General features: G+C 38.5%; 1 protein-coding gene across 6 annotated transcripts in view; it reads right to left on the bottom strand.

The window, feature by feature from the left end:
• The window catches only part of MGMT (O-6-methylguanine-DNA methyltransferase), a 308081-nt gene extending 296020 nt beyond the window's left edge, over positions 1 to 12061 (bottom strand). Inside the window, exon 1 of one of the 6 annotated variants that reach the window (XM_067533423.1) lies at positions 11550 to 12061. The gene's annotated coding sequence lies outside the window, so the exon portion shown is untranslated. Of the gene's footprint in view, positions 1 to 1345; positions 1516 to 2691; positions 2711 to 11362 lie in introns of those variants that run through there. The other 5 variants (XM_067533425.1, XM_067533421.1, XM_067533427.1 and 2 more) reach the window with 5 other exon arrangements.
• Between the last annotated feature and the right edge of the window lie 14530 nt (positions 12062 to 26591).

Below are 26591 nucleotides of genomic sequence, written 5' to 3'. Positions count from 1 at the left end.
ACTGGTGAGTCAGAATCTTACTTCTCATGCTCAGCAGGAGCTGGCTCACTGGGGAAACCAGGGACAATTAGAACTAAAGTATTGGATTGGGGCATCAAGGTCCCCAGAGGAACAGAAGGATAGACATACCCTAGCATTCTTTGGGAGAGTGATTGCAGCTGAGTCTGGACTAGGGATGTTTAGGGTGTGTAACAGCCTCCCCCATTCAGTCCCCTTTCCTCCATGCTAAACCAGAACCAGACAGGATTGACTTCCTTCCCCTTTGTTGCCATATACTACTCTAGCCAGGCACTAATAGTGGAAAGTGTAAGCTGAGAGAAAGATGGCAAAGAAGCCACTTGACTCCCAGCACAGGCAGCCCATGGTGGAACTGTAGCTCCTTGTCGGCAGCCCACCCACAAAAACCACATCTGGAATGCAGGCAGGGATTACAAGGCTGCCTAAGGCGCAAATGTATGACACTTTTGAGAATAGGAAATGAGCAGGGAGCCTGTAGTATGGAAGTTGTTAGCTACGCCCCTTCCTAATATAGAAAAATTTAATTGAAAAGATTCAAGTGTCACTAAAGACGTATCTTATCATTCCATTCCCTCAGTTTAGAGAACCCCTCAGGATGGTGTTACTAATCCTGTGAGATCTAGAGATTAGATGGATTAAAGACATTTTAAAATCAAATTATTTTGCTCAGCATATTGTTGCAAGTTAGTTTTGGAGTTGTGTGATCTTACATGAAGGACTAATCAAATGAGGACATTACAAATACACACACTCCCATCTTTGAAACATATGGGACAAAGAAGATAAGAGATAAGGAGCTGGGAGAAAAACAGAACTAAGGTACTCAATTTGGATGGCAAGCATAGAAGTTGATTTGAAAAAATTTTTAAATCAAAATTTATTCTGCCCTATGCTGATGGTGGTGTGTAACTGCACCACCCAAATGGGAGCAGTTGGAGGGATTGTGCCTCAAGAAATAATGGCTCCTAGAGCTCTCCAGGGGCATGACAGCATCTACGGCATAGTTCCTTAGGTCTGTTTACACTTATAAATTAAGCTGACATAACTACAGTGATCCCAGGTGTGTGTGGGGGGGTGGGGTGGAAAATCACACCTTTGAGCACCATAGCTACCCTGACCTAGTCGCTGGTATAAACACAGCTATGGTGATAGAAGAATGCTTGCATCAATCTAGCTACCATTGCTTGGGGGAGGTGGAGTTCCTACAGCAGAGAAAAAACCCCTTCCATCACTGCTGGAAGTGTCTATATTATGGTGCTGCTGTAAGGTTAATAGCGTGGATACAGCCTTAGAACAAAAAGCAGTGTGCTTCCTTCTTTGCACCTACCCAGTTCTGCTGGCCAGTTTCCAGAAGACAGTGCTAAGGAAAAGCTTGCATGGTGCTCAGAGAGGATAATGGCTTATAACCGTTCCTGGTGGCTGCTTGGGGTGCAGAAGGAAAGAGTTCTTGCAATGCCTCCCTAGTTTAGGGGCCAGTCACAATCTGGCTCATCTTCCATTGATGATCTGGGATAAGAGTAATAGATTAAGAGATTTTTCCGTTTACCTTTAATAAGCCAAAGTCTGTAAAGAATTTTTAATATAAGTGCTGCGATGAGCACTATTAGAATAATAAAAAGGTATTTTTCTCAGTCCATCTGCTCATAGATAGACACTAGCAGTAGATTTTCCTTAAAAGGAAGTCTCAAAGATCCGCAGAATTTAATGCTGTCTGATTTTGGTACTGGAATAAAAAGCTGTTATATCAAGTCAGTATATGAATAAAATTCCATATGAAAACATTTAAAGTACATTAGATTTTTGGTCAAGATGAAAGACTAAAAAAATTCAAGCAATCTATTCTAATTGGGTTCCCATGGTAACTGTACAATTGGGTTTTTCAATATAACATCCCAAAGGCCCAATGCACACTTGTAAAATATACTTCAAACAGCCTGAATTGTTTTTACATTACAGCACTCCCAGGAAGATCAATTACTATACATCCCCACCCTAACTATTAGTGGCAGGAGATGTTAACACTATTGGCCATATTAACATAAAAGTCATGTAAGAAACAACACATATCACAATAATTATATAAAACTAATCACACACTTCAGATTCATCAAACATGTTCTAAGTAATAAACCAATACTAGTCTTGTCACAGGATCATGTTTACCGAATGTAAGAAATCAACCTCAAATATATGCCGAACCATTTTGCTTCTTATATTGATTTCAAGGATAAACAGAATCAATCATTAATAATTACATTATAAGATGACCCACAGGGTTAATCATATTCTTAGAGACTCTCACTCTGGAATTATCAACAAGCATAGCTGCACTAAAAAAAGATAGCTGAAAAGAATTCAAATCCGCATTTTAAATATTAATAGCACAACATAAAACAAAGTGCATTCACTAACATGGGACTTTTATTTGCACTAATTATAGCAGCAATCTTCTTGCTATTCTATTTAAGACTGTGAGTGTTTCTATTTTAAAGCCTTATTTTCAGAGGTTGATAACTTAGGCCTCTGGGTTCCAGGATGGCAATTTTTAGGCAACAGTTCTACCCAAGAGCATATTTTAGTTACAGCATCACCATGTAAATAGACATCACTAGTTTAAGTTGTTTCACCAAGCAGTTTGAGCATTCATTTTGAAGGTACTGAGGTCCCGCTCACCTTCAACAGGAGTTGTGGGTCCTCAGCCCTTCTGAGATCATCAGGTCCTAAGTGTTCTAAGTTTTTCTTTAATGAGGAAGATCCGCAAATTCAGACAGTGGGAAGTGTTTTTGGAAGAAAATACAAGCTTAACATTGAATGCAAACCCATTTCCTCCCACTGAAGAGCCCACCAGTCACCTAATCTTCCAGAGCAAAAATGGAAACGTTGACACTTCCACTCCAAGACATAGGACTCAATATCAATCTCTTTTCTCCCTGCAATTGTAACATGTAATGTTAATCAAATTGGTCCACAATATTTTTGTTCTTGAATCAACTGACCAGAATTCTTGAGGTATCAGAATCTGTGGACCTATCTGAAAGAAAATTCACAATGATTGTATAATCTACACATTGCAACAAGATGATCAGACTATCATCACAGCTCTTCAAAGCTAGTGTGATTTAAGGGTTCTCAAATTATTTCAATGTGAAGACACTTCTCAAAAGAATGCAAACTATCATGAGCGGGTTGGGGAAGTGGTCCACAAGACCATCTATCCAGCTCACTGATGGCAAGCTAACAAAAGTTTATACAATTTGTGCAGCTCATCTAAAGTATTAGATGCTGTACATTCACCATGTAACTTCAGTCAAGTTTAAAAAAGAAACGAAAATTAAAGTTGTTTAATAATAAATTCAGTGTACTTTAATATTAAAAACATTTTTATCTATAACAGGAAAATCCTACTTATGTTAGTAACATAAATAATCACGTGAGCAAAGCAAGCAGGATTTAGCGTGTTGTGTGCAGCCATTTACTTCCAGATTTTGCATTCCATCTGATGGCTATAGAATGCACACACACACGTCAGTAAATGTCCGTCTTATTAATGGCCAATCATTCAATAACAACGAAACAGTACATAACACTAGAGCCCTGCAGCGGGACTGGGATCCCACCAGTCCCACAGGACCCGCTGCCATAATAGGTGGAGCGGGTAAAATGTACTTTGTTGTGGGTGGGATTGAGTGGGCAAAACAAAAAAAAAAAAAAGACTTTGGTAATTTGCAGGAAAATACTAAATCTCTCATCAGTTTGTCATAAATAGAATTTCAGCATTGTAAAGCAAGTTTTTTTGGGTTTTTTTTTAAATAAAGGTTTTAATACTTAAATTTAAGCAAGGGATAGAAAGATTTGATGTCTATTATAACAGAAATTAAAGTATTCTGAACATGGTTTAAGCAAAACTTTTATTCTTTTAGTGGTAAAAATTGTGTCTGAATTCAGTTTATATGTATGTTATATTAACCAATTTTTTGTTTTGTTTTGTTTTGTTTTTAGTAGCATGGGGGAATATGTTTCTCTTACAGGATTTGTGGGATCTAAGGTTTTTGTGGGTGGGATCAGGATAAAAATGCAAGAAACAATGCAGCAGCAGGTGGGAGTGGGCAGGACAGAAGTAGGATTTTAAAAAATAGTACCATGCAGGTCTCTACATAACACCATTAATAACAACTGAAAAGGTACACTGCATTTCAATGGGCTAACTACTGAAAATAATTATTTCATTGCTTGCCTTGTACTGATTGATCTAGGGCTCAGGCAATTTAAATATAATTATAATGGCAACTGACTACTCAGCACCATCCTTTACAAGGCACCATTAGTATATATTATTTACTAACAAGAGCTGGCTGAAGGGAACAGGGTTTTACACAGGCAATGTGTAGTTAGCATGATTTAGTAGCCAGCACAACAAATCTTAGTTATTAATTCCTCAGTCAAACTGGGCAATATCTTGCTAATGCATGCTATTTTAATAAAAATATTTAATTCCTTTATGTGATCTGACCTTAATGCACTAAAAACTGGCTTTTGAGTATGCAATTTAGCTTCCAGTATTTCAGCTGGAAAGTGAGAAAAATCAAAACTATTAATTCAATGAGCTGCCTTAATTCAGCAGAATTCAGGGTATTTAAGTTCTGGAATAGGCTTCCAAGGGAAGTTATAGCATCCCCAGCATTAGAGGCCTTTAAGAACAAGTTGGACAAATATCTCACAGGGACAGTCTAGGTTTACATGGTCCTACCTCAGCACAGCACCATTCTCAAGGTTCCTTCCAGCGCTACGTTGCTAGGATTCTGTGATTAAACTACACATTTAAATAGAAAGCAGAAGTAAAAAATAGACCATACTGTGGCCTCAACCTGCAGTCAGATCCATGTGGGTGGATTCTTGTACCAGTACAAAGTTCTAATGACATCACATGATCTCCACATAGGCTTAGAGGTCAGCCTATTGTTTACTGTAAGCATGTACATGTGGTATAGCCATGCTAAATGTTCTTGGAACCTCAATTTTCATATTCTCTGACTTCGTGATACTACCTGTACAGCTTGAATATTGAATTAAATTAAGGGTTTTGTTGTGCATTTAAGATGGGACTTTCAAAGGGACCAAAGAGAGAGAAGCCTCCAAATCCCACTGACTTTCAATGGACCTGGGTGCCTAAATCCCTTAAATCCTTAAAAACTTTAGTTTCCTTGAGTTAGTTTGTTTTTTGTTTTCTTTTTAAGTGGAGAAATAGAGCTGTTCACTGGGGCTAACAAACATTTTTGGCTTCCAGATTACGTAGATTTAATAGCGCCACAAATAGAACTTGCAGGGTCTTTGAACCAACAAGTCTGCACTTTGTTATACAGAACGTGTGCACACAAACATGATTAAGTGTTCCTTAATCTCCTAGGTGAAGCCTTCTATGGTGAATGCTGAGCATGCTTGTTTCAAACAATCATACCCTTGTTAAATTCAAACCATAGACTTAAAGTTTAAGGCTAGAAGGAACCATCATGATCATCTAGTCTGACCTCCTACATATCGCAGGCCAGAGAACCTCACCCACCCACTCCTGAAATACATCCATAATCTCTGGCTGTTTCTGAAGTTCTCAAATCATTATTTAAAGACTTCAAGATACAGAGAATCCACCATTTATACTAGTTTAAATCTGCTACCTCCCCCCTCAACACACACACATTGTCTCATCATCTTTTCCATAACTCACAAACATGCATTCGGATTTTTGCTTAAACTGTACAAGACTAAAAAATTTCAGATTTCAAAATGTCCAGATATGGAAAATTTCATCCTAAAAGGTTAAAGTAACTATGGCTGCTGGCATATTAAAGCACAAATATTTTAATATGCAGTGAAAGTTAACCTGGAAAAAGATCATGAATTAGTACTAAAATAATGGGGCTTTTTTTTTTTTTTTTTAAACTTCACCACCCCTACCCCCCCACAGTTACTTACCATCCATGATTACCCAAAGTCTTAATCTATATTTTCTAGTTATAATCACAGGAGTTCTTCTTTAGAATATACTTTTGGGCCACTTGGAGCAGATCACCACACAAGTAATATTTTTTGCAAGAAACTATTGGAATAACAATATTTTGGGAAAATACATCAGCACATATTAAAGCTGTCTTTGTAAAATATAACTCAGTAGGTTTTCTGTACTTGCAGGTATGTATGACTCAACACCTGCAAAACCATGGCCTATTTTGGGGCAATTAACCCAGTGATCAATTTAATTCACTGCTGTAAAATTACAAGATTAAGGCAGCAATTTTTGTGTTCATGTTTTACATGCAAGTTTGTTTTATTAAACTTTCTACAAAGCTCACACATCTTTCTGTACCGCTGTGCCAGCTTCCTTTTTGGGTGGTGTACTGGTCTTCTGTAAGGCTGCACTATCTCCATTAGCTATCTAATGCATCAGTAGGAAAGGGAGATTGAAGACCTGGAAGGCTGAACTTATGATGCCAGGCCAGGTCAGGTTTTGGGTTTTTTTTTTCCTCCTTGAAGTGACTTCAATGAAAAATTTCTAGAGAGAGTTACAAAATTTGCAATAGTAACTAAGAAATGTAGCTGTATCCTGTATCTTCCTTATAGATTTCAACATTCAAAAATTAGAACTGTTGTCCTACATTTTCCCATTAGTTACATTCTCTTCACCAACCCAGATATCTTATGAACACTCAGTGAACTAGAGAATTGCACAATCTGTCAATAAAGTAAGCGTATTTTGAACTACTGTCCGTATGACTCAATTTGTCAGTAAAAACTGCCACCAGCGCTGTGCTTGCAGAAAAATGTCCATAAATGCATTATTGCGACTGGCAGATCGATGTCTATAATAAAAACAAATAGATTTAACAAGTGCTTGCTTTTACGACTTACACTATTGGTAGAATGTGCATTCAGTTTCACCCTTCGACTTCTGGGAATGGGCAATACAGGCTGTGTTGGATACTTTGCTGACTACACTAGTGTTACAAACAGGAAATTATTCTAACACAGGAAATCTCTTAAAGTATTAGACTGAATACTTATGAATACAGCATGTATTTATAGCTTTCATGCATCTAGGATTTAGCTCACTGTTCTACAATTCTTTCCAAAACATGCATATTTAACTAACATACTGAAAAGATTCCTCCCACAGAAAACTGAAACTTGTTTTAAAACAGTTGCATCCCAGGCAGCATGGCTCACTACTTTTAAGGCTGGTGTAGAAAAACTATATTTCTGCTCCCTTGGGCCACGATTTAGTTCCTATGCCACTAATCTAATTGAGAACAATCACCACCGGTTATACCAAGTTTCAACATTTAACATGTGGGCAAGGATGTCACCTTTTATATCAGTAGGCTCTGGGGTAGCATAAGAAGGAAATTACATATTGCTTAGCTAGAGCATGACTGGATGTAGTGGCTGCCACAGATTTGTTTAACTTTTAAGGATTACAGTTGTTTTAGCTCTACCACATACTTACCTGTGCACTTAAGTAAGGGACAAAATTAACATAAACTACCATCTGTTTCCTAAACCTGTATTTCTTTTGGCTATATGTACCTTTCCAGATTCTGACGTTTCTCCTCTTTACAACTCAAGTTAATTAATTCTGTTCCCGAACCCTACACTTTTTGTTAAATCCTAGTTTGCTTTGGAACAGTCTTTCCACCTTATGCACTTTTCCCAAAATGAACTGAATATCTTTTCTGCCCAACTCCCTGATTTTGCCTTTTAAGTAAACCCTCATATCCTTCCCAAAGGGCACAAGCTTGTCCTGCAGGGTACTATTTCTTTAGTGATGCCAGGAACTGATTTTCTACATATGTTAAGTGTTAAAAAGTGGTGACAAGCTAATTGCAGAGTTATCAGGAGATAAAGACGTGACAGTCACACAAATTATAATATAACTACTATAGTTTCCTATGGATCTTCTCTGTAGTTGCTCTATAAATGGTGTAATTAACTTGTCATGGATCAGAATGTAGATAGAAACTGCTGAAGCCATCCTTAGAAGTCCTTAAATACATCTATTTGGCTACACTGATGTCAAAAGCTTTGAGTAAAGTTGCTTCTATCCCACCAAATACAAGCAAGATTCTAGAAAAGTTTAGCGTTCAGGGTATTCCTACTTAATCAAGTCTATGAGAAAAATGATTTTGTTTTATTTTACTAAATGTTGATAAGCCTTTATTCCATGGATATAGAAGGCACCCACAATATGTTGCTGAGGAGAAAAAAACCAAAATGCATAGAAACTTCAGAACTTTTAGAGTGAATATCCTGTGTTTCTGGTAGGTAAGGGAAATATCCTATGGTATTAAGGAAACTTTTTTTTTTTTTTTTTTGGGGGGGGGGGGGGAGAAATCTAAGACTATTTAAACTTGATAGACATGATGGCACTCATACAGGCTTTCAAAGGAAAACACTGAGAAGGCACTACTCTAGCCAGCCAAACTTAAGTATTGTACAAACAAAGAATAAAAAATAAGTTGGTTTTTCTCTCCCAGAAAATGTAACTACAAAACTAGTAATTAGGTTTCAGACAAGATGCTCTAAAGGAGTGAAAGGCTGTGAACCAAGGCCAAACTGTCCCATCCACTTCTATGGGTGGAGTTAATAAAAACCCTGAAGATCTCAGCCTGCAAGGCAGGAGGTAGATGTAAAGAACATGTCACCTCTGTGAACTTCTTCCACCCTTCTCTCCAGAGGCCCTGTAGAAGGCCTGCCAAATTGTCAGAGATTCATGTGCAAGGAGAACATGATCACCAGAACTGAATGTGGTTGGAACAGCTGAATGAATAGGAGTTATTGCTCCTTTAATGGTCCCCCTGCCTTTGGATTATCAGGGGAGTGAAGAGAGGCTGTATCTGAGCAGAGCCAAGAAAGAACCAGAAGTGCCCGGTTAAAGTGGGAACACAGGACCACCAGGTGCACTGGGAAGGGGGGGAGGAGGGGAGAGGGAAAAGGGTATTTATACCTTGTGCCCTCCAGACAGAACTCTGTCTTATCACAAACAGCACCCCCCCCCCCACCTTGAGAGTCTCTTATTCATAGTGTATCTTTATTTCACTGCTTGTAAACTGAAGAATGTCACCCATGATATCGAGTGAGGATTAATACTTATATGTTGCTTTGAAGACTCGAAACCTTGTGGCAGTGCAGCATGCTATCATTTAATAATAGGAAAGCAGAGACCAGAAGAAAAAAATCACAAAAAAAGAAGATGCAGAAATTAACAATAACTATACTATGACTTACTTGGGAATGAAATAGCAAACAAGGGATATTTATATTTACTATCTATTTTTACTGTTTGTAGATACTGTATAATTATGATATATGGCAAAATACTGCGGTACTGATTTTGAAATGTTGTATATTTTACTCACACACACACACACACACACACACACACACACACACACACACACACACACACACACACACACACACACACACACACACACACACACACACACACACACACACCCTCCCTTTATTTTGCCTTCTCCTTACTTTAAGAAGAGTAGTGACAGAGCCAGTACCACCTTACCAATTATTTTCTACAAAGGAAAGAATTATCCCCAGCCCAGAGTAAGCAGATGAAAAGTTCTTCTAGAATATAGTTTGTTCTGCATACAATATTACTGGTTTGCCTCACTTTTTCCAGCAGAGAGAGATTTTGTATGACAGAAGTGGATACTAGGGGTATTTGAAGGGTTTAATTTTGTTGTTGTGGTTGGACAGGCCTTAAGCAGCCACCTGGGTGCTTGACATAACAAGAGATCTGGTCTTTCCATTTTATCTCAGGTCCCAGATTATGAAAATACTGGAAGGCAACCAGATCACCCAATTCACTGTAGCCTGAGGGAAGGGAGGAGAGGAGGACCTGCAAAAAACAAGAATGAGGATGACAACTGAACTATTTAGGATTCCTCTGTTCCACCTTGCAGTTTCTAGGTGCAGAAGCCTACTGATGCAGCTAATGTATGAGTGCTTGCACCCTTCTACCGTAGAAAATATGCTCTGGACCCAACTGCACAGTGCTCATGAAACCAAGAACTCCCATTATTGGGAATTTTTTTCCAGCTATCACGTACTGTAGGATTGTATGGTGTAAATTCAGTGAGATATTTGAAGTAGGATTTTACTCTGAAAAAGGTTCACAAAAATGGCACCTTTTTACTAATCAAGTCTGCTTTCTGGGTGCATTAGTCATCTGTCGTCATTTAGTGATGAGAATAAAGATTTTTAAATCACTTTTTTCTAGTTGGCCCTGAAGAATCAACACTGCTCTGAGAAAACTGAATTTAATTTTTTCCAGCCTTACACAGCCACCAAATTGTTAACTAAATTAACATACCAACTTCTTTTGTCTTCAAATTATGACCTTAGTAGCTTCTGCCAGAAGCAACAGGTTGCAAAGGTGCATTCAGGGATTTATTGAGGAGGGTGGGATTCCACAGGTGTAAAAGAGATTAACATTTGGCCAACATAATCTTTATGACTGTGATCTCGAATTTGCAGGCCTGACAGCTAAGAAAAACTCTCTTTTTTTGTAAACTAAACAAATGGGATCTGAAAATCATTGAGATGCATTAAGTGTGGACCCCAGGATGTCTTTTTCAAAGAGGCATTTGGAAAGAGAAGCACACTTTAAATTTCATCTCATCCCTTCTCTTGAAATTTTCCTGTTCAGATTGTCCCAGCTTGACACCACCCCCTAGAGAAATGCACAGCATGTCACAGAAACACTAACCCTGGCTAGCAAAGTTTTAAAAACACCCACCAAACAAACAAAGGGAGGGAAGGGGAAGGAAACAAATATTTAAAGCATTTTCCAAGCCTGTTCAAAGGGAAGCTGCAGGCACAGCAGCAAAAAAAAAAAAAAAGTTGAAAAGGGGACTCTCGAACCTGTCCCCATCCCCCACTTTTTTTTTTTTTAAACTTTTTAACTATATTGGGGCATTTCAATGATTTCCTGACAGATAAATATTCTGCCCAGCTCCCCTTTCCCTCGCACTAACAACCCTAAATGAGCAGGCTAGGTTCTGCTAGTCTGCACATCAACCCAACCCCCGCTCCTCAGTCTGCACGGCCGTGGCAAACAGGAAGAACCATCATGGCCCGCCTCAGCGAGGGGAGGCGTTTGCAAGCGATTAAGGCCTCCCCGGCCGGGCTTCCCTTCTACACAATCCACAATCTCCGTGACCCGGAGGAGTGGGGACTGGAAACGCCAGCTCAGGCTCTGCTCTCCTCCTCCCACCCGCTTTATACCGCGCTCACTGGCTTTAGAGGGGCTGCAAGAAAATGCACCGGCACTCACCACTCTGCAGAAGAGATTTCAAAAACAACTAATCACCCCCAAACACACACAAAAACCAACGCACACGAGTTGGGGGAAGCGGCGGCGGCAGCTGCGCGAGCGAACTTAATGTCCCCTTACGCAGCCAGTTAGCGGCTCAGTGGCACGTGCCCAAATACGCCTCCGCCCCAGCTCCCGCCGCACAAACCTGTTGCTTGCAGAGCCCTACTGCACCTCAGCGCGCGCTCCAGCCCACCTGTGCGAGCCTGCCTGGCGCGCAAAAGGAGCAGCCCGGCCCCGAGAGCCTTAGAGACGTTGCAGCTCAGGAAGACGATGTCTTAACCTATTGCAGGGGGAGTGTGGGGAGGGAGAGTGGCTACAGGTTATCGAAGGGGGAAAAGCAGGTCAGTGACATCATGGGCGGGCGCAGGCTGGGAGGCTTACTGGGAAATTTGCAGGCAAAAGGTGAAATCCTTTTCTCTTTTGGCTCTAGTCTGTACCAGCTACATAAAGAGTAAGCATAGCTGCTCCCGCTGCAGCAAAATAAAACCCAGCCCCCAAAGCACCGTAGTGCATGAGCATTGGGACGGGACAGAACTAGTTCTCAGATCCAGCTGGGTCTTCGGCACTTTTGGGCTCCAAATCCTTAAATTGTGTCTCTAAAATGGAGAATGAGTAATTTCTATTATACCAAAAAATCTGGACCCTGAGTCATCCTGGCTTATTAGCACTAGCAAAGCATACCTGTGATATTGGGATCCTGCCACTTTTTAGCCCCATAGTCCAAATTCTGCTGTCTATACATAGTAAAGATATGGTAGCTTCTAGTGCACTCTAAAATGCAGACAGTGTTTCAGAGGGTGTGAAATAGGACCTGGTTCCAGAGCACAGTTGTATCCCAAACCCAAAAATTCTACTAGTTAAATAACAAATATGTCTGTGGTACTATCTGGCCCCCATCATTATAGTATCTGACCATCTTGCAATCTTTAATGTATTTATCCACATAAGACCCCTCTGATATGGGGCAGTGTTGTTATTCCTACTTTACAGATGGCACAGAGAGCGTAGGTAACTTGCCCAGAGTCATGCAGTACATCAATAGTTAGAGCAGGAAATTCGAGGACATGTGTACAGTTCCTCCAGGACTCCAGCAGGGGCCCAGGCTGTACCCTACAAAAGTGCTGACATTTAAATTCCTATACACACCCCTGAGGAAATTAATCCCAGGTGTCCCAAATTCCAGGCCCACTCAACCAGTTGGAAATCCTTCCTCTCAGTGAAGTACAGCTGTCCCAAATTGACTGCAAATATCCAGACTTCAGTGTATCCGTATATAATAAATAGCCCCACAAAAATACATGCTGAGGTAGAAGCCAAAATTTGTTGGGATTCAGATGTTGGGTATGAGGTCTTGTGATACTAGTTTTGTTCTTGAGATCTATGTATATTTGGGTAAAGACTTTTTGGGTGGGGTAGAAGTAATTATGCTTGTTCTCTTTTTTAGGCAATGGAATTAGGGTGATTACTGCCAAAAATTGGTAGTATCTAGCAGGACACAAGGTTTATGCATCCGTCATATGCTCAGCTATATCCAGGTTTGGATTTTCTTTGATACAGTAAAAGAAACTAGACTTATGTTCTATTTTGATAGTCAAAGACTTGTGGAATCCAGAAACAGACCTAGCTTTTTACATTTTTCTGAGTTTGTAAAGTGAGGGAAAAAAGGGAGGAAGGGAAGGGCAGTGAGTTTATAAATACAGAGTTTGCAAAGTGGGATGGTTAGTGACATTTGTAGAAGAGGCAATATGGAATGAGGTGGAGGATTGGAAAGCAGGTTATAGGGTGAGATGAGTTTATAAACAATAGGGAGAAGGCAAGTGGAGAAGGTTAGTAAAGCTTACAGGAAGGGGGAAGGTGTTTTTTTTTTTTTTTTTTTTTTTTTTTAATAAATGCAAAAAATTTTTTTTGAGGGGAGGGAGGATAACAAAATTTTGGTATCTGAATCTTAATCCCAAATGTATTGGGGCTAATTTTAAGTGTCTTTAAATTTAGCTGAGCGCTTCTCAGAGGGTGAAAAGCTGAAGGCTGTCAAACAAGTGAGGCATCCACATAAAGGAGGGAGATTTTTAAATGACTCGTGGTACAGTACAAAACTCCTCTTTATAAGAGAAATATGCTGTAAATAAAAATGCATTACATTCATTCCAAAATGGTCTGGTTCCGTAGTCTAAAACCTCCAAGAGTTTGCTTGAGTAAAGATTCCATGATAAGGACCAAAAAGAAGGCATTCGCTTTCCCAACTGATAGCACTACAAGAATGGCCTCCAGGGCTGACTTCTTTGGTAGCTGCTGACTAGACCACTTCTGTAACGGAGCATTGCAGAATCCCCAATACTCCTAACTTTTTCAGGAACAATCTTCTGAACACTGTATCTAGCTCTGCTGTATGCTGTCTAGCCCTTTAACCTTAAATCTGCTTAACAGATCTGAAAGCAGAATGTTTACCATAGGTATGTTTGGCTTTCTTTCTTCTCTAGATAGGGAAAGCATAGCTTAATTTTGACTGAAAAAACACTACCAAAATAGTCATCAGGTGGTAAAAATGTCCAGATCTCCAAACTATTTCCTGCTGTTAGATGCCACCCACAAAGAAATTGATTTAAAATGACAGGCTTAAGTGATGTCAAGGATGAATGGCAATGAATGTAAATAGTTTAACAATATATGAATCACATCCAAAGTGTTTGACGTGGACAGTGTTTCAATGAAACAGTCTTTGAACACAAAATACTTATATTCCAACAGAGAAGAAAAATGGAAAAAGCATTTTGTTGTTTGCAGTAGATTGCAACCAATTTGAGTAATTTAGTTAGTATGGTCCATGATATATTTGTGCATTGAGAATTAATCCCTATTACTTGCTTCTTCAGCAGCCATTAATGAACCAAGTGCTCTTAGAATTGTGTTAATATCCTGTATGGAACTGCTGGACAAATACACTTAGGCACGATAAGGGCTACACATGCTGATGGGACTAGATTTTTAATAGGATATGAAGTTTTTCACTAGTTGTAATATAATCCAGGTCAGTTGTAAACAAAATTGAGATTGTCTGGTCCAAAACATGTTCAGTGGTTTTCTGAAATAAGTGATCTCAACTCACTTCTAATGGCCCGATTCAATTCTCACTGAGGCCAATGAAAAGAATCTGAATAGAAATTGCAGATATCCACATCACAAAATTTACTAACACATTTTGACAGGAACTGGCATTCTTGTATCAAAAGAGAGGATTATGAGTGACTAAGTTAGGCCCTGAACCTGAAAAATTTACACATTCTTTAATTACGTTCATGCTTAAAATTAAGCCTATTCATAAATGTTTGGAGAATTAGGCAGCCCATTGAACTATTGTCAAGGTTGGTCCCTCCATGTGAGAATCAAGACTCATTGGTGCTGCAGGGTGGTAGAGATATCTGTGCTGTACCTGTTCTGTAGATAGAATGATATAGAGCTAGAAAATGAAGCTGACATCTTTCACTGACATAAAATTTTGATTTTTAAACATGCTGATTTTTTTTTGTTGCTGTGTTAATTATGGCTTCATTCAAAATGCATGGTTTGAGGAAATCAATGTTTTGACAAAATAAAGAAAGCACATTCTAGTTTGAACAAGTTATTTCCAAGCATTTGTAAATACTTTTTATTATTGTATATGCAGGACTTCAAAGGAATAAAGTATTTTCTCTGAAAGTACAGTCCACCTAGCAATCATCAGTAGATGAAGGCAATATACTGTTCAAAATATCTTCAAGCAATTATTGAACATATTAACCCTACTGCATAAATGATATCCCCTAAGTATCTAGGAAAGTACATTTCACAAATACAGGAAAAAGATATCTAGATGTCATGAAGATGGATACCCACTCCTGCAGTAAGTTCTGTGCAGGCAGACCTTACAGCCATGCAGAACTCACTGCAGGCTGAGTCTCCCATATTTGCACCTAGAAATTGAAAAGCATCACATGGCCTTATAGGATAATTAGCATGAAATGCTTGCCCTGTCTCATTCCCTCTCATTGAAAAATTGTTTAGGTAATTATTATGTGCACACTGCTTTCTAAGGTAGAATGAGTCTTAAAAGCTTTGGCCTGTTTTCCTATTCTTAGATGGTAGTAGATACAATACAGAGGGTTTTCTAAAATATAGAGTTGTTTTTTTTAAAGAAACTCTTTAAACTCCCTAACTGTGTCATTTTAAGTAAACAGCAATACAGAACTAGAGTTCTTTGAGAAAATTAACAAAATAATGTATGAAAGAGAGTGACTGAATTTAATCTAATTAGGCTTGCAAACACTTTTGATAAACAGTCTCAGACTTTTGTGGAAGGACATTACTGAGCCAAGGTCTTTAATTGCATTTGGCCAAACTTGTTTTCTAATAGAATTGAGCTTTATAATGCCTTTTTGATACAGAAGATTTACTCCCTCCTCTGGTAATATAAACTTGGCTTGCTTTTTAAGGCAAATCATGGTTTTGGATCTAAAAATGGTTAGGAAATAGGAAGCAGTTCTCAGGGTTGAAAGAATCTGATAGTGGGATATCTCATGTATATTTATTGTTTTTAGAATGTAAATGAGGAAAAGCCTACCTCTCTGAATTCAGGAATGCTTTCTATTATAGACTTTAAGGCCAGAAGGGACCATCGTGATCATCTAATGTGACCTCCTGCACATTGCAGGTCACCAACCACTCCTGTAATAGACCCATAAGCTCTGGCTATGTTACTGAAGTCCTCAAATCATGATTTAAAGACTTCAAGTTACAGATAATCCACTATTTACAGCAGTTTAAAACTTCAAGTGACCCATGCTGCAGAGGAAGGGGAAAAACATACAGGGTTTTTGCCAATCAGACCTGGAGAAAAATTCCTTCCCAACCCCAAATATGGTGATCAGTTAGACTCGGAACATGTGGGCAAGACCCAGCAGCCATACACTTCTGGGAAAGAATTCTCTGTAGTAACTCAGAGCCCTGCCTATCTAGTGTCCCATCATCGGCTGCTAGCCATTGTAGGCAGTCTCCTTTTACCAATTTCTCCATAAACTTATCAAGCTCAGTCTTGAAACCTGTTAGGTTTTTTGCCCCCACTGCTCTCCTTGGAAGGCTATTCCAGAACTACATCTCTCTAATGGTTAGAAACCTTTGTCTGATTTCAAGCCTAAACTTATTTGATAGCCATTTTATATCCCTTTGTTCTTGTGTCCACGTTGGTGCTTAACTTAAATAACTCTTCTCCCTACCTGGTATTTATCTCTCTGGTGTTTTCAGAGAGAGCAATCATATCTCCCTTCAGCCTCCTTTTTGTTTGTCACGCTCTTTGAGTCTCCTCTCATAAGATAGGTTTTCCATTCTTCTGATCATCCTAGTAACACTTCTTTGCACCTGTTCCAGTTTGAATTCATCTTTCTTAAGCATGGGGGACCAGAACTGCACATAGTATTCCAGATAAGGTCTCACCAGTGCCTTGTATAATGGTACTTACACTTCCCTATCTCTCCTGAAAATGCAGTCTTAGGATGCATCCAAAGAGGTATTACTTTTTGTGGACTTACCACATTGACAGCTCATAATGATCCTGTGATCAATCAATATGCTTTCAACTGATATGTCCCCACGTATAGCAAAAATTCTTCTTGTTGGTCTCTAAGTGCATGACTTAGCACTATAAAATTTCATCCTGTTTCTGCTATTCCAGTTTTCAAGGTCATCCAGATCTTGTATGATATTCCAGTCCTTCTCTGTATTGGCAGTACCTCCCAACTTCGTGTCATTGACAAATTTTTATTAGCACACTCCCACTTTTTGCCAGTGCTGCTAATAAAAATGTTGATCAGTCCCAAGATCAATCCCTGAGGAACTCCACTAGTAACCTCCTTCCAGCCTGATAGTTCACCTTTCAGTATGACCTGTGGTAGTTTCCCCTTCAATTAGTTCCTTATCCATCTTTCAATTCTCATATTAATCACCATCTTCTCAAATTTAACTAATAATTTCCCATATGGAACTGTATCAAATGCTTTACTGAAATCTAGGTAGATTGATCTACTTCATTTCCTTTGTCTAAAAAAATCAGTTACCTTCTCAAAGAAAGATCAGGTTGGTCTGGCATGAATTATCTTTTGTAAAACCATGTTATCCCAGTTACCATTTACCTCTATGTCATTAAATACTTTCACTTTCAAAATTTATCTTCTCAGTCTGATATTGTTCACTTTATTTACAATCTTTAAGATATTTATTAGTTATCTGGACATTTGCCAAAGACATCCAAATTATTTAAATTAATGTAGTTATGAAGGATTGTGAGGAAATATCTAAGCAGCTGGGTACCATGATGACAGATGAAATTCAGCATTGACAACTGCAAGCTGAGGTACTATGGAAGAAATAATCTAAACTACTGAAACACACTGATGGGTTCTGAATTAACTTCTCAGGAAAAAGCATCTAGGTGTAATCATGAACATTTAATGAAGGTGTCTGCTCAATGAGCATCAGCAATCGAACAAGGAAATAAAATGCTGGAATGTATTAAGAAAGAGTCAGAGAATAGCACAGTTAAAAATGTAATATTGTATAAACTGGTGGTATAGTTTCACCTGACACGCTATGTTTAGTTATAATTACCTTACCTCAAAATGGACATAACTGAAATAGGAGAGTTCTAGATAAGGGCAAGAGGAACGGTTAGATGTACAGTAAAAGGGACTTATATAATAGATAAGACCTTTAAAAAGTGTATTCTGTATTAGTTTGTCAAGGAGGCAAGAAGGAATGTGCTAAAAGTATATACATATACAGCGGTATAATAATTAATGTGGGCTAATTAAATGGTAGAATTAGTGATTTAGATGTAGAACATTATACAAAAAAATGCCTGGCCTTAGCTTTGCTTTGGCTTTTGCCTAAAGTAAAAATACAACCCAATTAAAAGTAGAATTAGCAGATACTCCAGACTCACAAGCCTCAAATAACCAACCGTTATTAAAAAACAAGCCCATCAGTGCTCCCCTTCCTCACACAAACATCGGCCCCCAACAGGAGGCTTTCCTTCCCCGAATGTCTTGGTGAAAAGATAGGCCTTGTAGGCTGTTCTGAACAAATCTGGGGTATTTCAGACTGAGAGCATATGTTCCAAAGCAGAGGTTTTTTTCTCAGAAAACACCTTGCTGGCTCAAGGGCTCCCACACAAGCACCTACCTTGATCACAATTGTGACAGCATGTGGAGAAAACTGGTCTCTCAAGCAAACTGGTCTTAAGTTGTTTAGGGCTTTCTAGGTCAAGACCAACACCTTAAAGTCCCCCCAAAAACCAACAGGAAGCCAGCACAAATAGGAAGCCAGCCTCCAGAGGGCTGGTACTGTTAAGATATATTGCTTGGTGAAGAATGCAGCAGCCTGCTGACTAACTTCAATTCTGGATTGGTTTAAGAGCTAGCCCCATGTAGAACTGTTGATACTGGACACTTAGTGATCAGTGTGATATGAGTGAGACATGGTACGCCCAATTTGCAGATCAATAAGGTTTAATGTGCAAGGTTTTCTATACATATACTAGTTGAATACAAAGCCTAAAATTAACTACAATATACCATACTCACTAAGCCTGGAGAGCTAAACAGTCACTCAAAGCTGTATACAGGAACGGCTTTCTTCAGTGGCCCTGCCACGGAGTCAGTGGATCCTTTCTACTTATTGTCATATATGCTAATTACCTACGTTGGGTTTTCACCCTTTACATTCCATTCTCACCATGATAATTGGGGTTGTCAAAACAACATCTGGTGTAGGAGGGGCAGTGTAAAAACATGCCCCATGGCAATAAAAAAGTGTACCCCCAGATGTTCAAGGATAATGTGTTGTTCCCATCATCATTATCTATGTGCAGCTGCAAGCATACATGTTGTGTATTTTGTCTTATGTGCCATGGTATGCGGAAACTGAGACATCTGCAAGGTTACTCAGTAGTCCTATTCATCTCTGCCAACCGGAAGATGTCATGCTACAGGGATCAGAATAGCAAAGCAAGCAATTGAAGCTATGCTAGGCCTGTAGGACGGTGGTCAGGCAACTCAAACTGCACTAGGCCTCTAACAGAACAGATAGCCATAATCTAATCCTGAGGTGAAAAAGGCCTGGATCACATTCACAAAGTATATATTTGAAAGAATGAATCATAATTGACTAACCAGCCTCGCTACTGGAGATTTTAAAAGCGACAGCTGATATCAATCCTCATGTTTAAGGGGATAACTTGGTCACTAGGGGGATCCAGGAAGGAATGTTCCCCCTTTTGATATAGCAATTGACCAGGTAAATGAGGATTTACACAAACCTGAGAAGTATTGGTCATAGGCCACTCTTAGTGGCAGTAGAGTGGACTACATAGGACTCATGGTGCAGTAGTCTTAACGGATATCCTACTTTTTTCAGGGTTTTTTTAACATAACTTCAAAATAACAGTGACACTTTAGACCATTATTGCTCAAACTGAAGCTCCCAAGCCACAAGTGGCTCTTTAGTGTGTCTCCCTCAGCTCTTCGCTGCTCATAATTATTAGCCAATCAGGATGCTTTTACTATGTTATTAACCAATTACATGTGATATAATAATACTTGGTCAGTCATTTTGTTGTGAGAATTGTATTAAAAAACTTAAATATTTCCTGTCATACTGTTCAAATATATAAATATATACACACACACATATATAACTATAGAAAATGAAACAATGAATTCACACTCTTGTGGCTCTTTTGGGTAATGTTGATTGCTAATTTGGCTCCTGAACCACTGAGGTCTGACTACCACTGCTTTAGACGTTTCAGTATAAAGCTTTTCCTCTTTAAATAAGAAGCTGTTGTATTATGAAAATATTGAAGCACAAGATTAAAGGGAAAGATTTGCCATATTGGATTAAAGATTTCATCCACCTAGTTTTTCTTTCTATAGAAGTGACCAATACCTAATACTTCACAGGAAAGCAAAACATCCCTAAAATGCTCTTATCCAATGTTGTACATGGAGGGGAAAAATCCTTTCTGACCCTTTGCAGATAATCAGTTTATTCCTTGAAGCATGAGAGTTGATTACCCTTATCATTATTTTAGCTTGTATTGTGACACTTTTAATAGTGATTGTAAAATTATCCAGCCCTTCTTAAACTCCAGCAACAACATATGTCTTGATAGCCTTTTGTGGTGGTTAATTCCACAGGCTGACTGTATATGACATAAAGAAGTATTTCCTTTATTGGTTCTAAATGTACAGCCTTTTAATTTAATTGAGACACATTCTCATAGTATCAAACAGAGTGAAGAAAGGAGAGCCACGATCAGTTTTCACACTGCCCTTCAGAATTATGAACCATTCAGGTCTCCTCTAACTCTTCTCTCTTCTGGTTTTTAGAATCTTTCAATGTTCATTATCATTAATGTCAATATAACATTTAAAATATTATTTTCTATCCCCTGTTCACTATTTAAACTTCTGTGCCCTGTCAGACATTTTCATTGAGCTGGCTACAATAATCCCCAAGGGTTTTTCCTCAGAGGGTCCCACATACTGAGTTCATCAATATGTATGACAAATTTAGTTTGTTTTTTTTGCCAATATCAGAGCTAATTAGGAATCTCCTGTCAGATTGATTTTTTTTCAATGAAAAATGCAGTTTCCACAAAATTAAAATTTTCTATAGGAAAAATTTCAAGTTTGCCAATTTAAATTTTCCATTAAAAATTAAAATGAAGTATTCTACTCTGGGTCAGTTTGTCATGAACTGGAATATTTCAGGTGTCTTTAAGTGACGTGAAATGTTTCAATTTAGGTCAGTTCAACATTAAATTAAATTTCCCTGTTGTGTTGCATTGTTCCGATTCCTCCTATTGGCTGTGCTGCCTGACTGCACTGATGGAATGTCAACTCCCCTGGGTCTATGCTGTATGTTGTATGATGCATCATGCAAGATGTAGTCCAGCCAGAGCCTGGACATAGGAGAGAGTTGGGGCATGAGGCTCCCAAAAGGCAATGCAGTCCCATGAGGAAATGCAATTTGATGTTGAACTGATTTGAAATGAAACTTTTTGATTAACACAATAACTAATAATGTATCTAGCCTTTATATAGTGCTTTTTATCAGCAGATCTCAAAGCAATTTACAAAAAAAGTTTATGTCATTATCCTCTTTACAGATGAGGAAGCTAAAAACTGATGAAGGAATGTTCATATGTTTTTGTTTTGATGCAAAATGTCAAAATAAAACTTTTCACCATTTCCAAATTAAAATTTCTCAGAATATTTCATTGCATAAAAATTTCTGATGTTTCCACCTTTTGTCCTGATTCAGGATGAAGACAAAAATGGCAAATTCCTATTTTCGCTCAGGTCTAGACAATATGGATTATGCTACAATTATCTAAATTAAATGTAATCTCTCATTATCCTGCCCAGATCCTCAATTTCTTTTTTAAATCATCTGGAGTTTCTCATGATCTCCCAGCTTCACCAAAGTCTCTTTCCAAATCATCATTAAATACATTATAATAAACAACACTTTTCCCAATACTGACCCATGAAGTAAATGAAGTAAACTGCTACTGTTTTTTTTAAACTCTGTGGAGCAACTATTCACTATGGGTTTTGAGGACTGAAGTGAAACTTAAGTAATTAATAGGCATGTGTTGGCATACTGTAGAGGGTTGAATTTCATCCTATACCTCTTTCTTTTTATTCTATACCAAGACATTCCTTTATTTCCCACTGATTATTTATTAGTAGTACTATTATTTATAATGCACTCCTCATGTAACATATTCTTGATCAAGTACAAAACAGCAATTTCCCCCAAATCTAGAGCATAATCAATGCAACCTCCCCCCAACAACACCAGACCCACTTACTTATGAGACCACAAGAACTAACACCAGGAGACTGAACAAGGAGATGGACAAGGTTTGGATTCACTGGTAAGAAAGAGTCTGTCTGGGTAAAAATCACACTGGGGAAGAAAACTACTAGAGCGACTATGAGCTAATTCAGTTCAAACTAAATGGAAGGATAAACAAAAATTGATCTGTGACTAGGTTCTAAATTTACAACCTTTTAATTTAATTGAGACACATTCTCATAGTATCAAACAGAGTGAAAAAAGGAGAGCCATGATCAGTGATCTTAGCTGGGTTTCTGTGAACCAATGATAATAACAACAGTACCATGGAAATGCACTTAATGTATACTTATGGACCAGATTGCACCTCACCCCTTCTCAGCGCAGTCACAGGTATCCTGCTCTCCCTGCAATGCCTGTAAGGTGCATAGAAACTACTAAACTGCTCACCCAGTGTACTTCAGGGGCACAGATCATCTAAAACCAGGTGTATAAGAAACCAGGGCATGATCATGCTCTAACCTCAACAGGCTCAAAGAGAAAGGGTGGGCATTGCAGAAAGAAGCACCATTCTCTCCTACATGCTGGGGAAACTTCCTGAGTCGCAATCCTGCCTGGAACCACTCTGGGTTTGATGTAGCCCCCCACTGCCTCCTACTCAGCTGTGGATAAAAGCCTCTATGTAGCCCTATGTGAGTTCATTTGAACATGTAAATCAGCATTGCTTTTCACGTTTGTAATAATCAATCAGGAAAAACTAGCTAAAGGAGACCAAAAACTGTGTGATTTCATTTGCCAAGACACTTTTATTTTCTGAACAGCAGGGATACGTTCTGGAAATGTAAATCTGGGAAGCTCATATCAGTACATATTTAGCTGTTTTGTTTGTGCACAGTGTGAGTTAATTGGTCCTGTGGGGGGATGGGCGTTGTGTGTGTGCGTATATGTGTGTAAAAGTACTTTGAACTTGGTTTCAAAATAGGTTTTTTAAATAAAAGAAATAATCTCTTCACCCAGATTTTTCTTTACAGCACATTATTGGGAGTTTGCCTGTACATTTTAATTGGTGTGAAGTGCTGAACAGCATGCACCTGTGTCACCGGGAAGTAGGGCATATGTTTGTGTGTGTGTCTGGGAAATGTATAAGGAGTTAAATTTTGATGATGTGGGATATGATTTGTGTCTGCTGGCTAGGAGAGTGAAAAATGAGGACAGGGTGGGAGAGGTGGAAGTGAAGAAGAGAGAGAGTTCCACAGTGTTCATTGTTGAATTTGGAAGAAGAGTAGACATTCTTCTTAGACATGTGAAGGGCTATACATTTAAAAATGGCCATTGGCTGTAATCATTATCAGGAGGATCGATAGGACCATCCATATTATACCCTTGATTGGCCATAGACAATGATTTTCAACAGTGACTGAGATAATTTAAGAAAATTGCCACTGTAGTAATGGGGCCAGATTCTCTCTGCCTTGAACCTTGTGTGGTCGTTTATGCCTGTGTAAAGTGAATGTTCAACACAACCAGATCATCATAGCATAGATATACATGACTACACAAGTCATATGAGAGTAGAAAATCATGTTCACAGTATATATATCCAGGCTTTGGAAAATCCACTTGCCTGTGTTGATTAGGAAGCATTAGTTTCTTCATGGCAGTGCAGGTAATTTTCAGACCTCAGGCTAAGAAGTGTCAGGCAGATTTTTCAAGTCCTGTATATCTCTAAAGCATGAAACTCTCTGATTATGGTAAGCATTGGATTATAAATCTCTTCCCATGCAGTTTAAGTCAGAAAGAGAATGGAATTACTCTTATAAAAGTGTAGGAAACACAACAGGTGCGGGAAGTGTTACATATGTTAATGAACTGTAGAGTTCAGTAACCAAAACATTGAAGTTGAACGTTCCTGAAGTGCAAGGAAGTTTAGATCTGGATTTGAGGTTTTTAACCAGCCACTGTCACTGTAATGGGATGAAGCCAAAACCCCAGATACAAACACCCCTAAACTTTCTGAAAGTTTGGATTTGATTCTACATTTGAACTTGGAAGCTTGGGCCCACCTTTTTCTAAACAAAACAAAACAAAAAAATGAAGTGAAGTGAGAACCTGGAGGCATCCAGCAGGAACACAAATGATCGCTGGGATGGGAGAGGAAGGAAATTGGGTAGTTTGAAGTGTGGAATTGCTGTTAAATCAAGAAAATGCATTTTAGCAGGCAAACTATTTTCAGTACTTATGTTTATCCAAGAAGCTTGGCATAAGGCAGGAATGTCATTTCCTGTAATCAAGGTGCTAGGAGTTGTTTGCCAGCTACTAATGCCTTTAGGGAAATCTAGTACCAGCTCATGTACATTAAAGGGATATTAGTAGAAATTAGCTTCATTTTCTGTAGGACCAAAGCATAGAAAAGTTATGGTGTTTGATATTCCTTGCCTTTGGTTTGTTTGCAGTCTCATAAAATTATCTCTTGGCTGCCCCATTCTAGACTTTATTGGAAAATGTTTATTCATGCTACAGATGAAACTAGCAATTGGAACTCTTTTATACCTATCATACTGTCACAGGAAAGTTAATTGCTATCCTCTTTTTGAGTTGCTCAAACCCCCTCCCCAAAACAGCAACATTTCTAAAGGCAAATTTATCAGGATTTTTGGTGAAATAGAGCAGTTAACTTCACTAGACTTCGAGGGCTATATTAAATGGAGCTTTTGTAGCTATTGCCAGCTTCCAATAGGATTCATGCATTTTGTACATTTCTTAGAAAAATCACTTTACATTTTATATTTTTTTTTTGCTGTTCACATATTAACCTATTTACAGTAGTATATATCCTTCACAACTGATGTTACTGCCATCATTCATTGCTAGTCAGTTTGGAAACATGCCTATCTTTGTAATGACCTTAAAAATTGCAATTCAAGATTCTTTTTCCAAACGAATAAACGCTCACTGGTTCCTTTCATGTAAATCATATTGGTATCAAAGAACTGATTTGTTTTATATAATTCATACATCTCTCTCCATTGATTACTGTGTTAGGGCAGATTTTCTTCTTCCTCCCAAATGATCCTGCACCTCTCTTCAAGGAACACTGAAAAATAAAGCCTGTTCATTCTTTGAGTCTTTTTAGCCACAATAGATATATATGCAGCCATCTCTTTATATATTAGAATCACATACTGTAGTCTTAGAAATGAAGCTACTCGAAGTTGGTACTAACCTGCCTCTTGCATCAGTGGAAATGGATATTGTGATTGCTATGGTGAAACGTGTGCTCAAATGCATTGCGAGTTTTATACTATTTTTCAAACTGCCAAATAGATAATGTCAGAACGTTTCTGAAATGGGATACTAACATCAAGATATACTGCACCAATCAACAAACATCAGGCAAAGTATGGTATAAAACTACAGATGTAGGAGACTACTACAGAATTTCCATTTTCATTCCCTATGTCAACAGCTTTGTAACTTACCTTGTAGATTGTTTTATGTTTTCAAGCAAATTCTCAGTAGACTACAAGCACAACATTCAGCTCAGCCTTCAGAATCCAAAGAATTAGATATGCTGTAGTTTATGAAATAGTTGTTTATGGAAGTATCCTTTGTTTGAATTGCTCAAAAACCCAACATGAATTCAAACTTTGACAGAGTAAGCAGAAAATAAGAGGGTCATAGTCATCTCCCAAATGTAGCCTTAACTATTGAGATTCTCATATTGAAAATGCAATTTGTGTCTAGATGTTTATGAATGTCTTCAAATTCCCTTTCATAAAAGCCTGTCTTTGACAGGTCTTTTTCAGCTCTGTAATTTGAGAAGCAAGATTGCTGTGGCATACAGTGTATGCCATTACAAGAGACACGCTCACAGTCCCTCAACCAAACAGTTTTCTTATGGAAGTCAGTGATGAGATAGGGATGAATAAGAGAGTGGCTGACTCTAAGGGCTTATCTATACTACCACTTGTGTCGGTATAACTTATGTCACTCAGAGGTGTGGAAAAAAAAACATACCCCTGAGTGACATAAGTTAGTGCTGTCCACATCAGCACTATGTTGGTGGGAGAACTTCTCATGCCAACATAGCTACCGCTGCTTGTGAAGGTGGTTTTATTTTGGCAATGGGAGAACTCTACGTGAGCGGCTACATAAGCAATCTTACAGTGGCACAGCTACATCAGTACAACTGTGCCACGATATGTTCTGTTGTGTAGACATGGTCTAGAGTTGTGTCCACACTTACCGCGGCATTTAGAGTACATCTACTGCACAGCTCCTAGCACAGGTACAAATA

This window comes from Emydura macquarii, unplaced genomic scaffold (genome assembly GCF_026122565.2).
Source record: "Emydura macquarii macquarii isolate MOO-44397 ecotype Brisbane River unplaced genomic scaffold, CSIRO-AGI_Emac_v2 contig_3343, whole genome shotgun sequence".
Lineage (NCBI taxonomy): Eukaryota > Metazoa > Chordata > Testudines > Chelidae > Emydura > Emydura macquarii.
The sequence above is the reverse complement of the archived record's forward strand: the minus strand, read 5'-3'. Positions and strand labels throughout refer to the sequence as shown.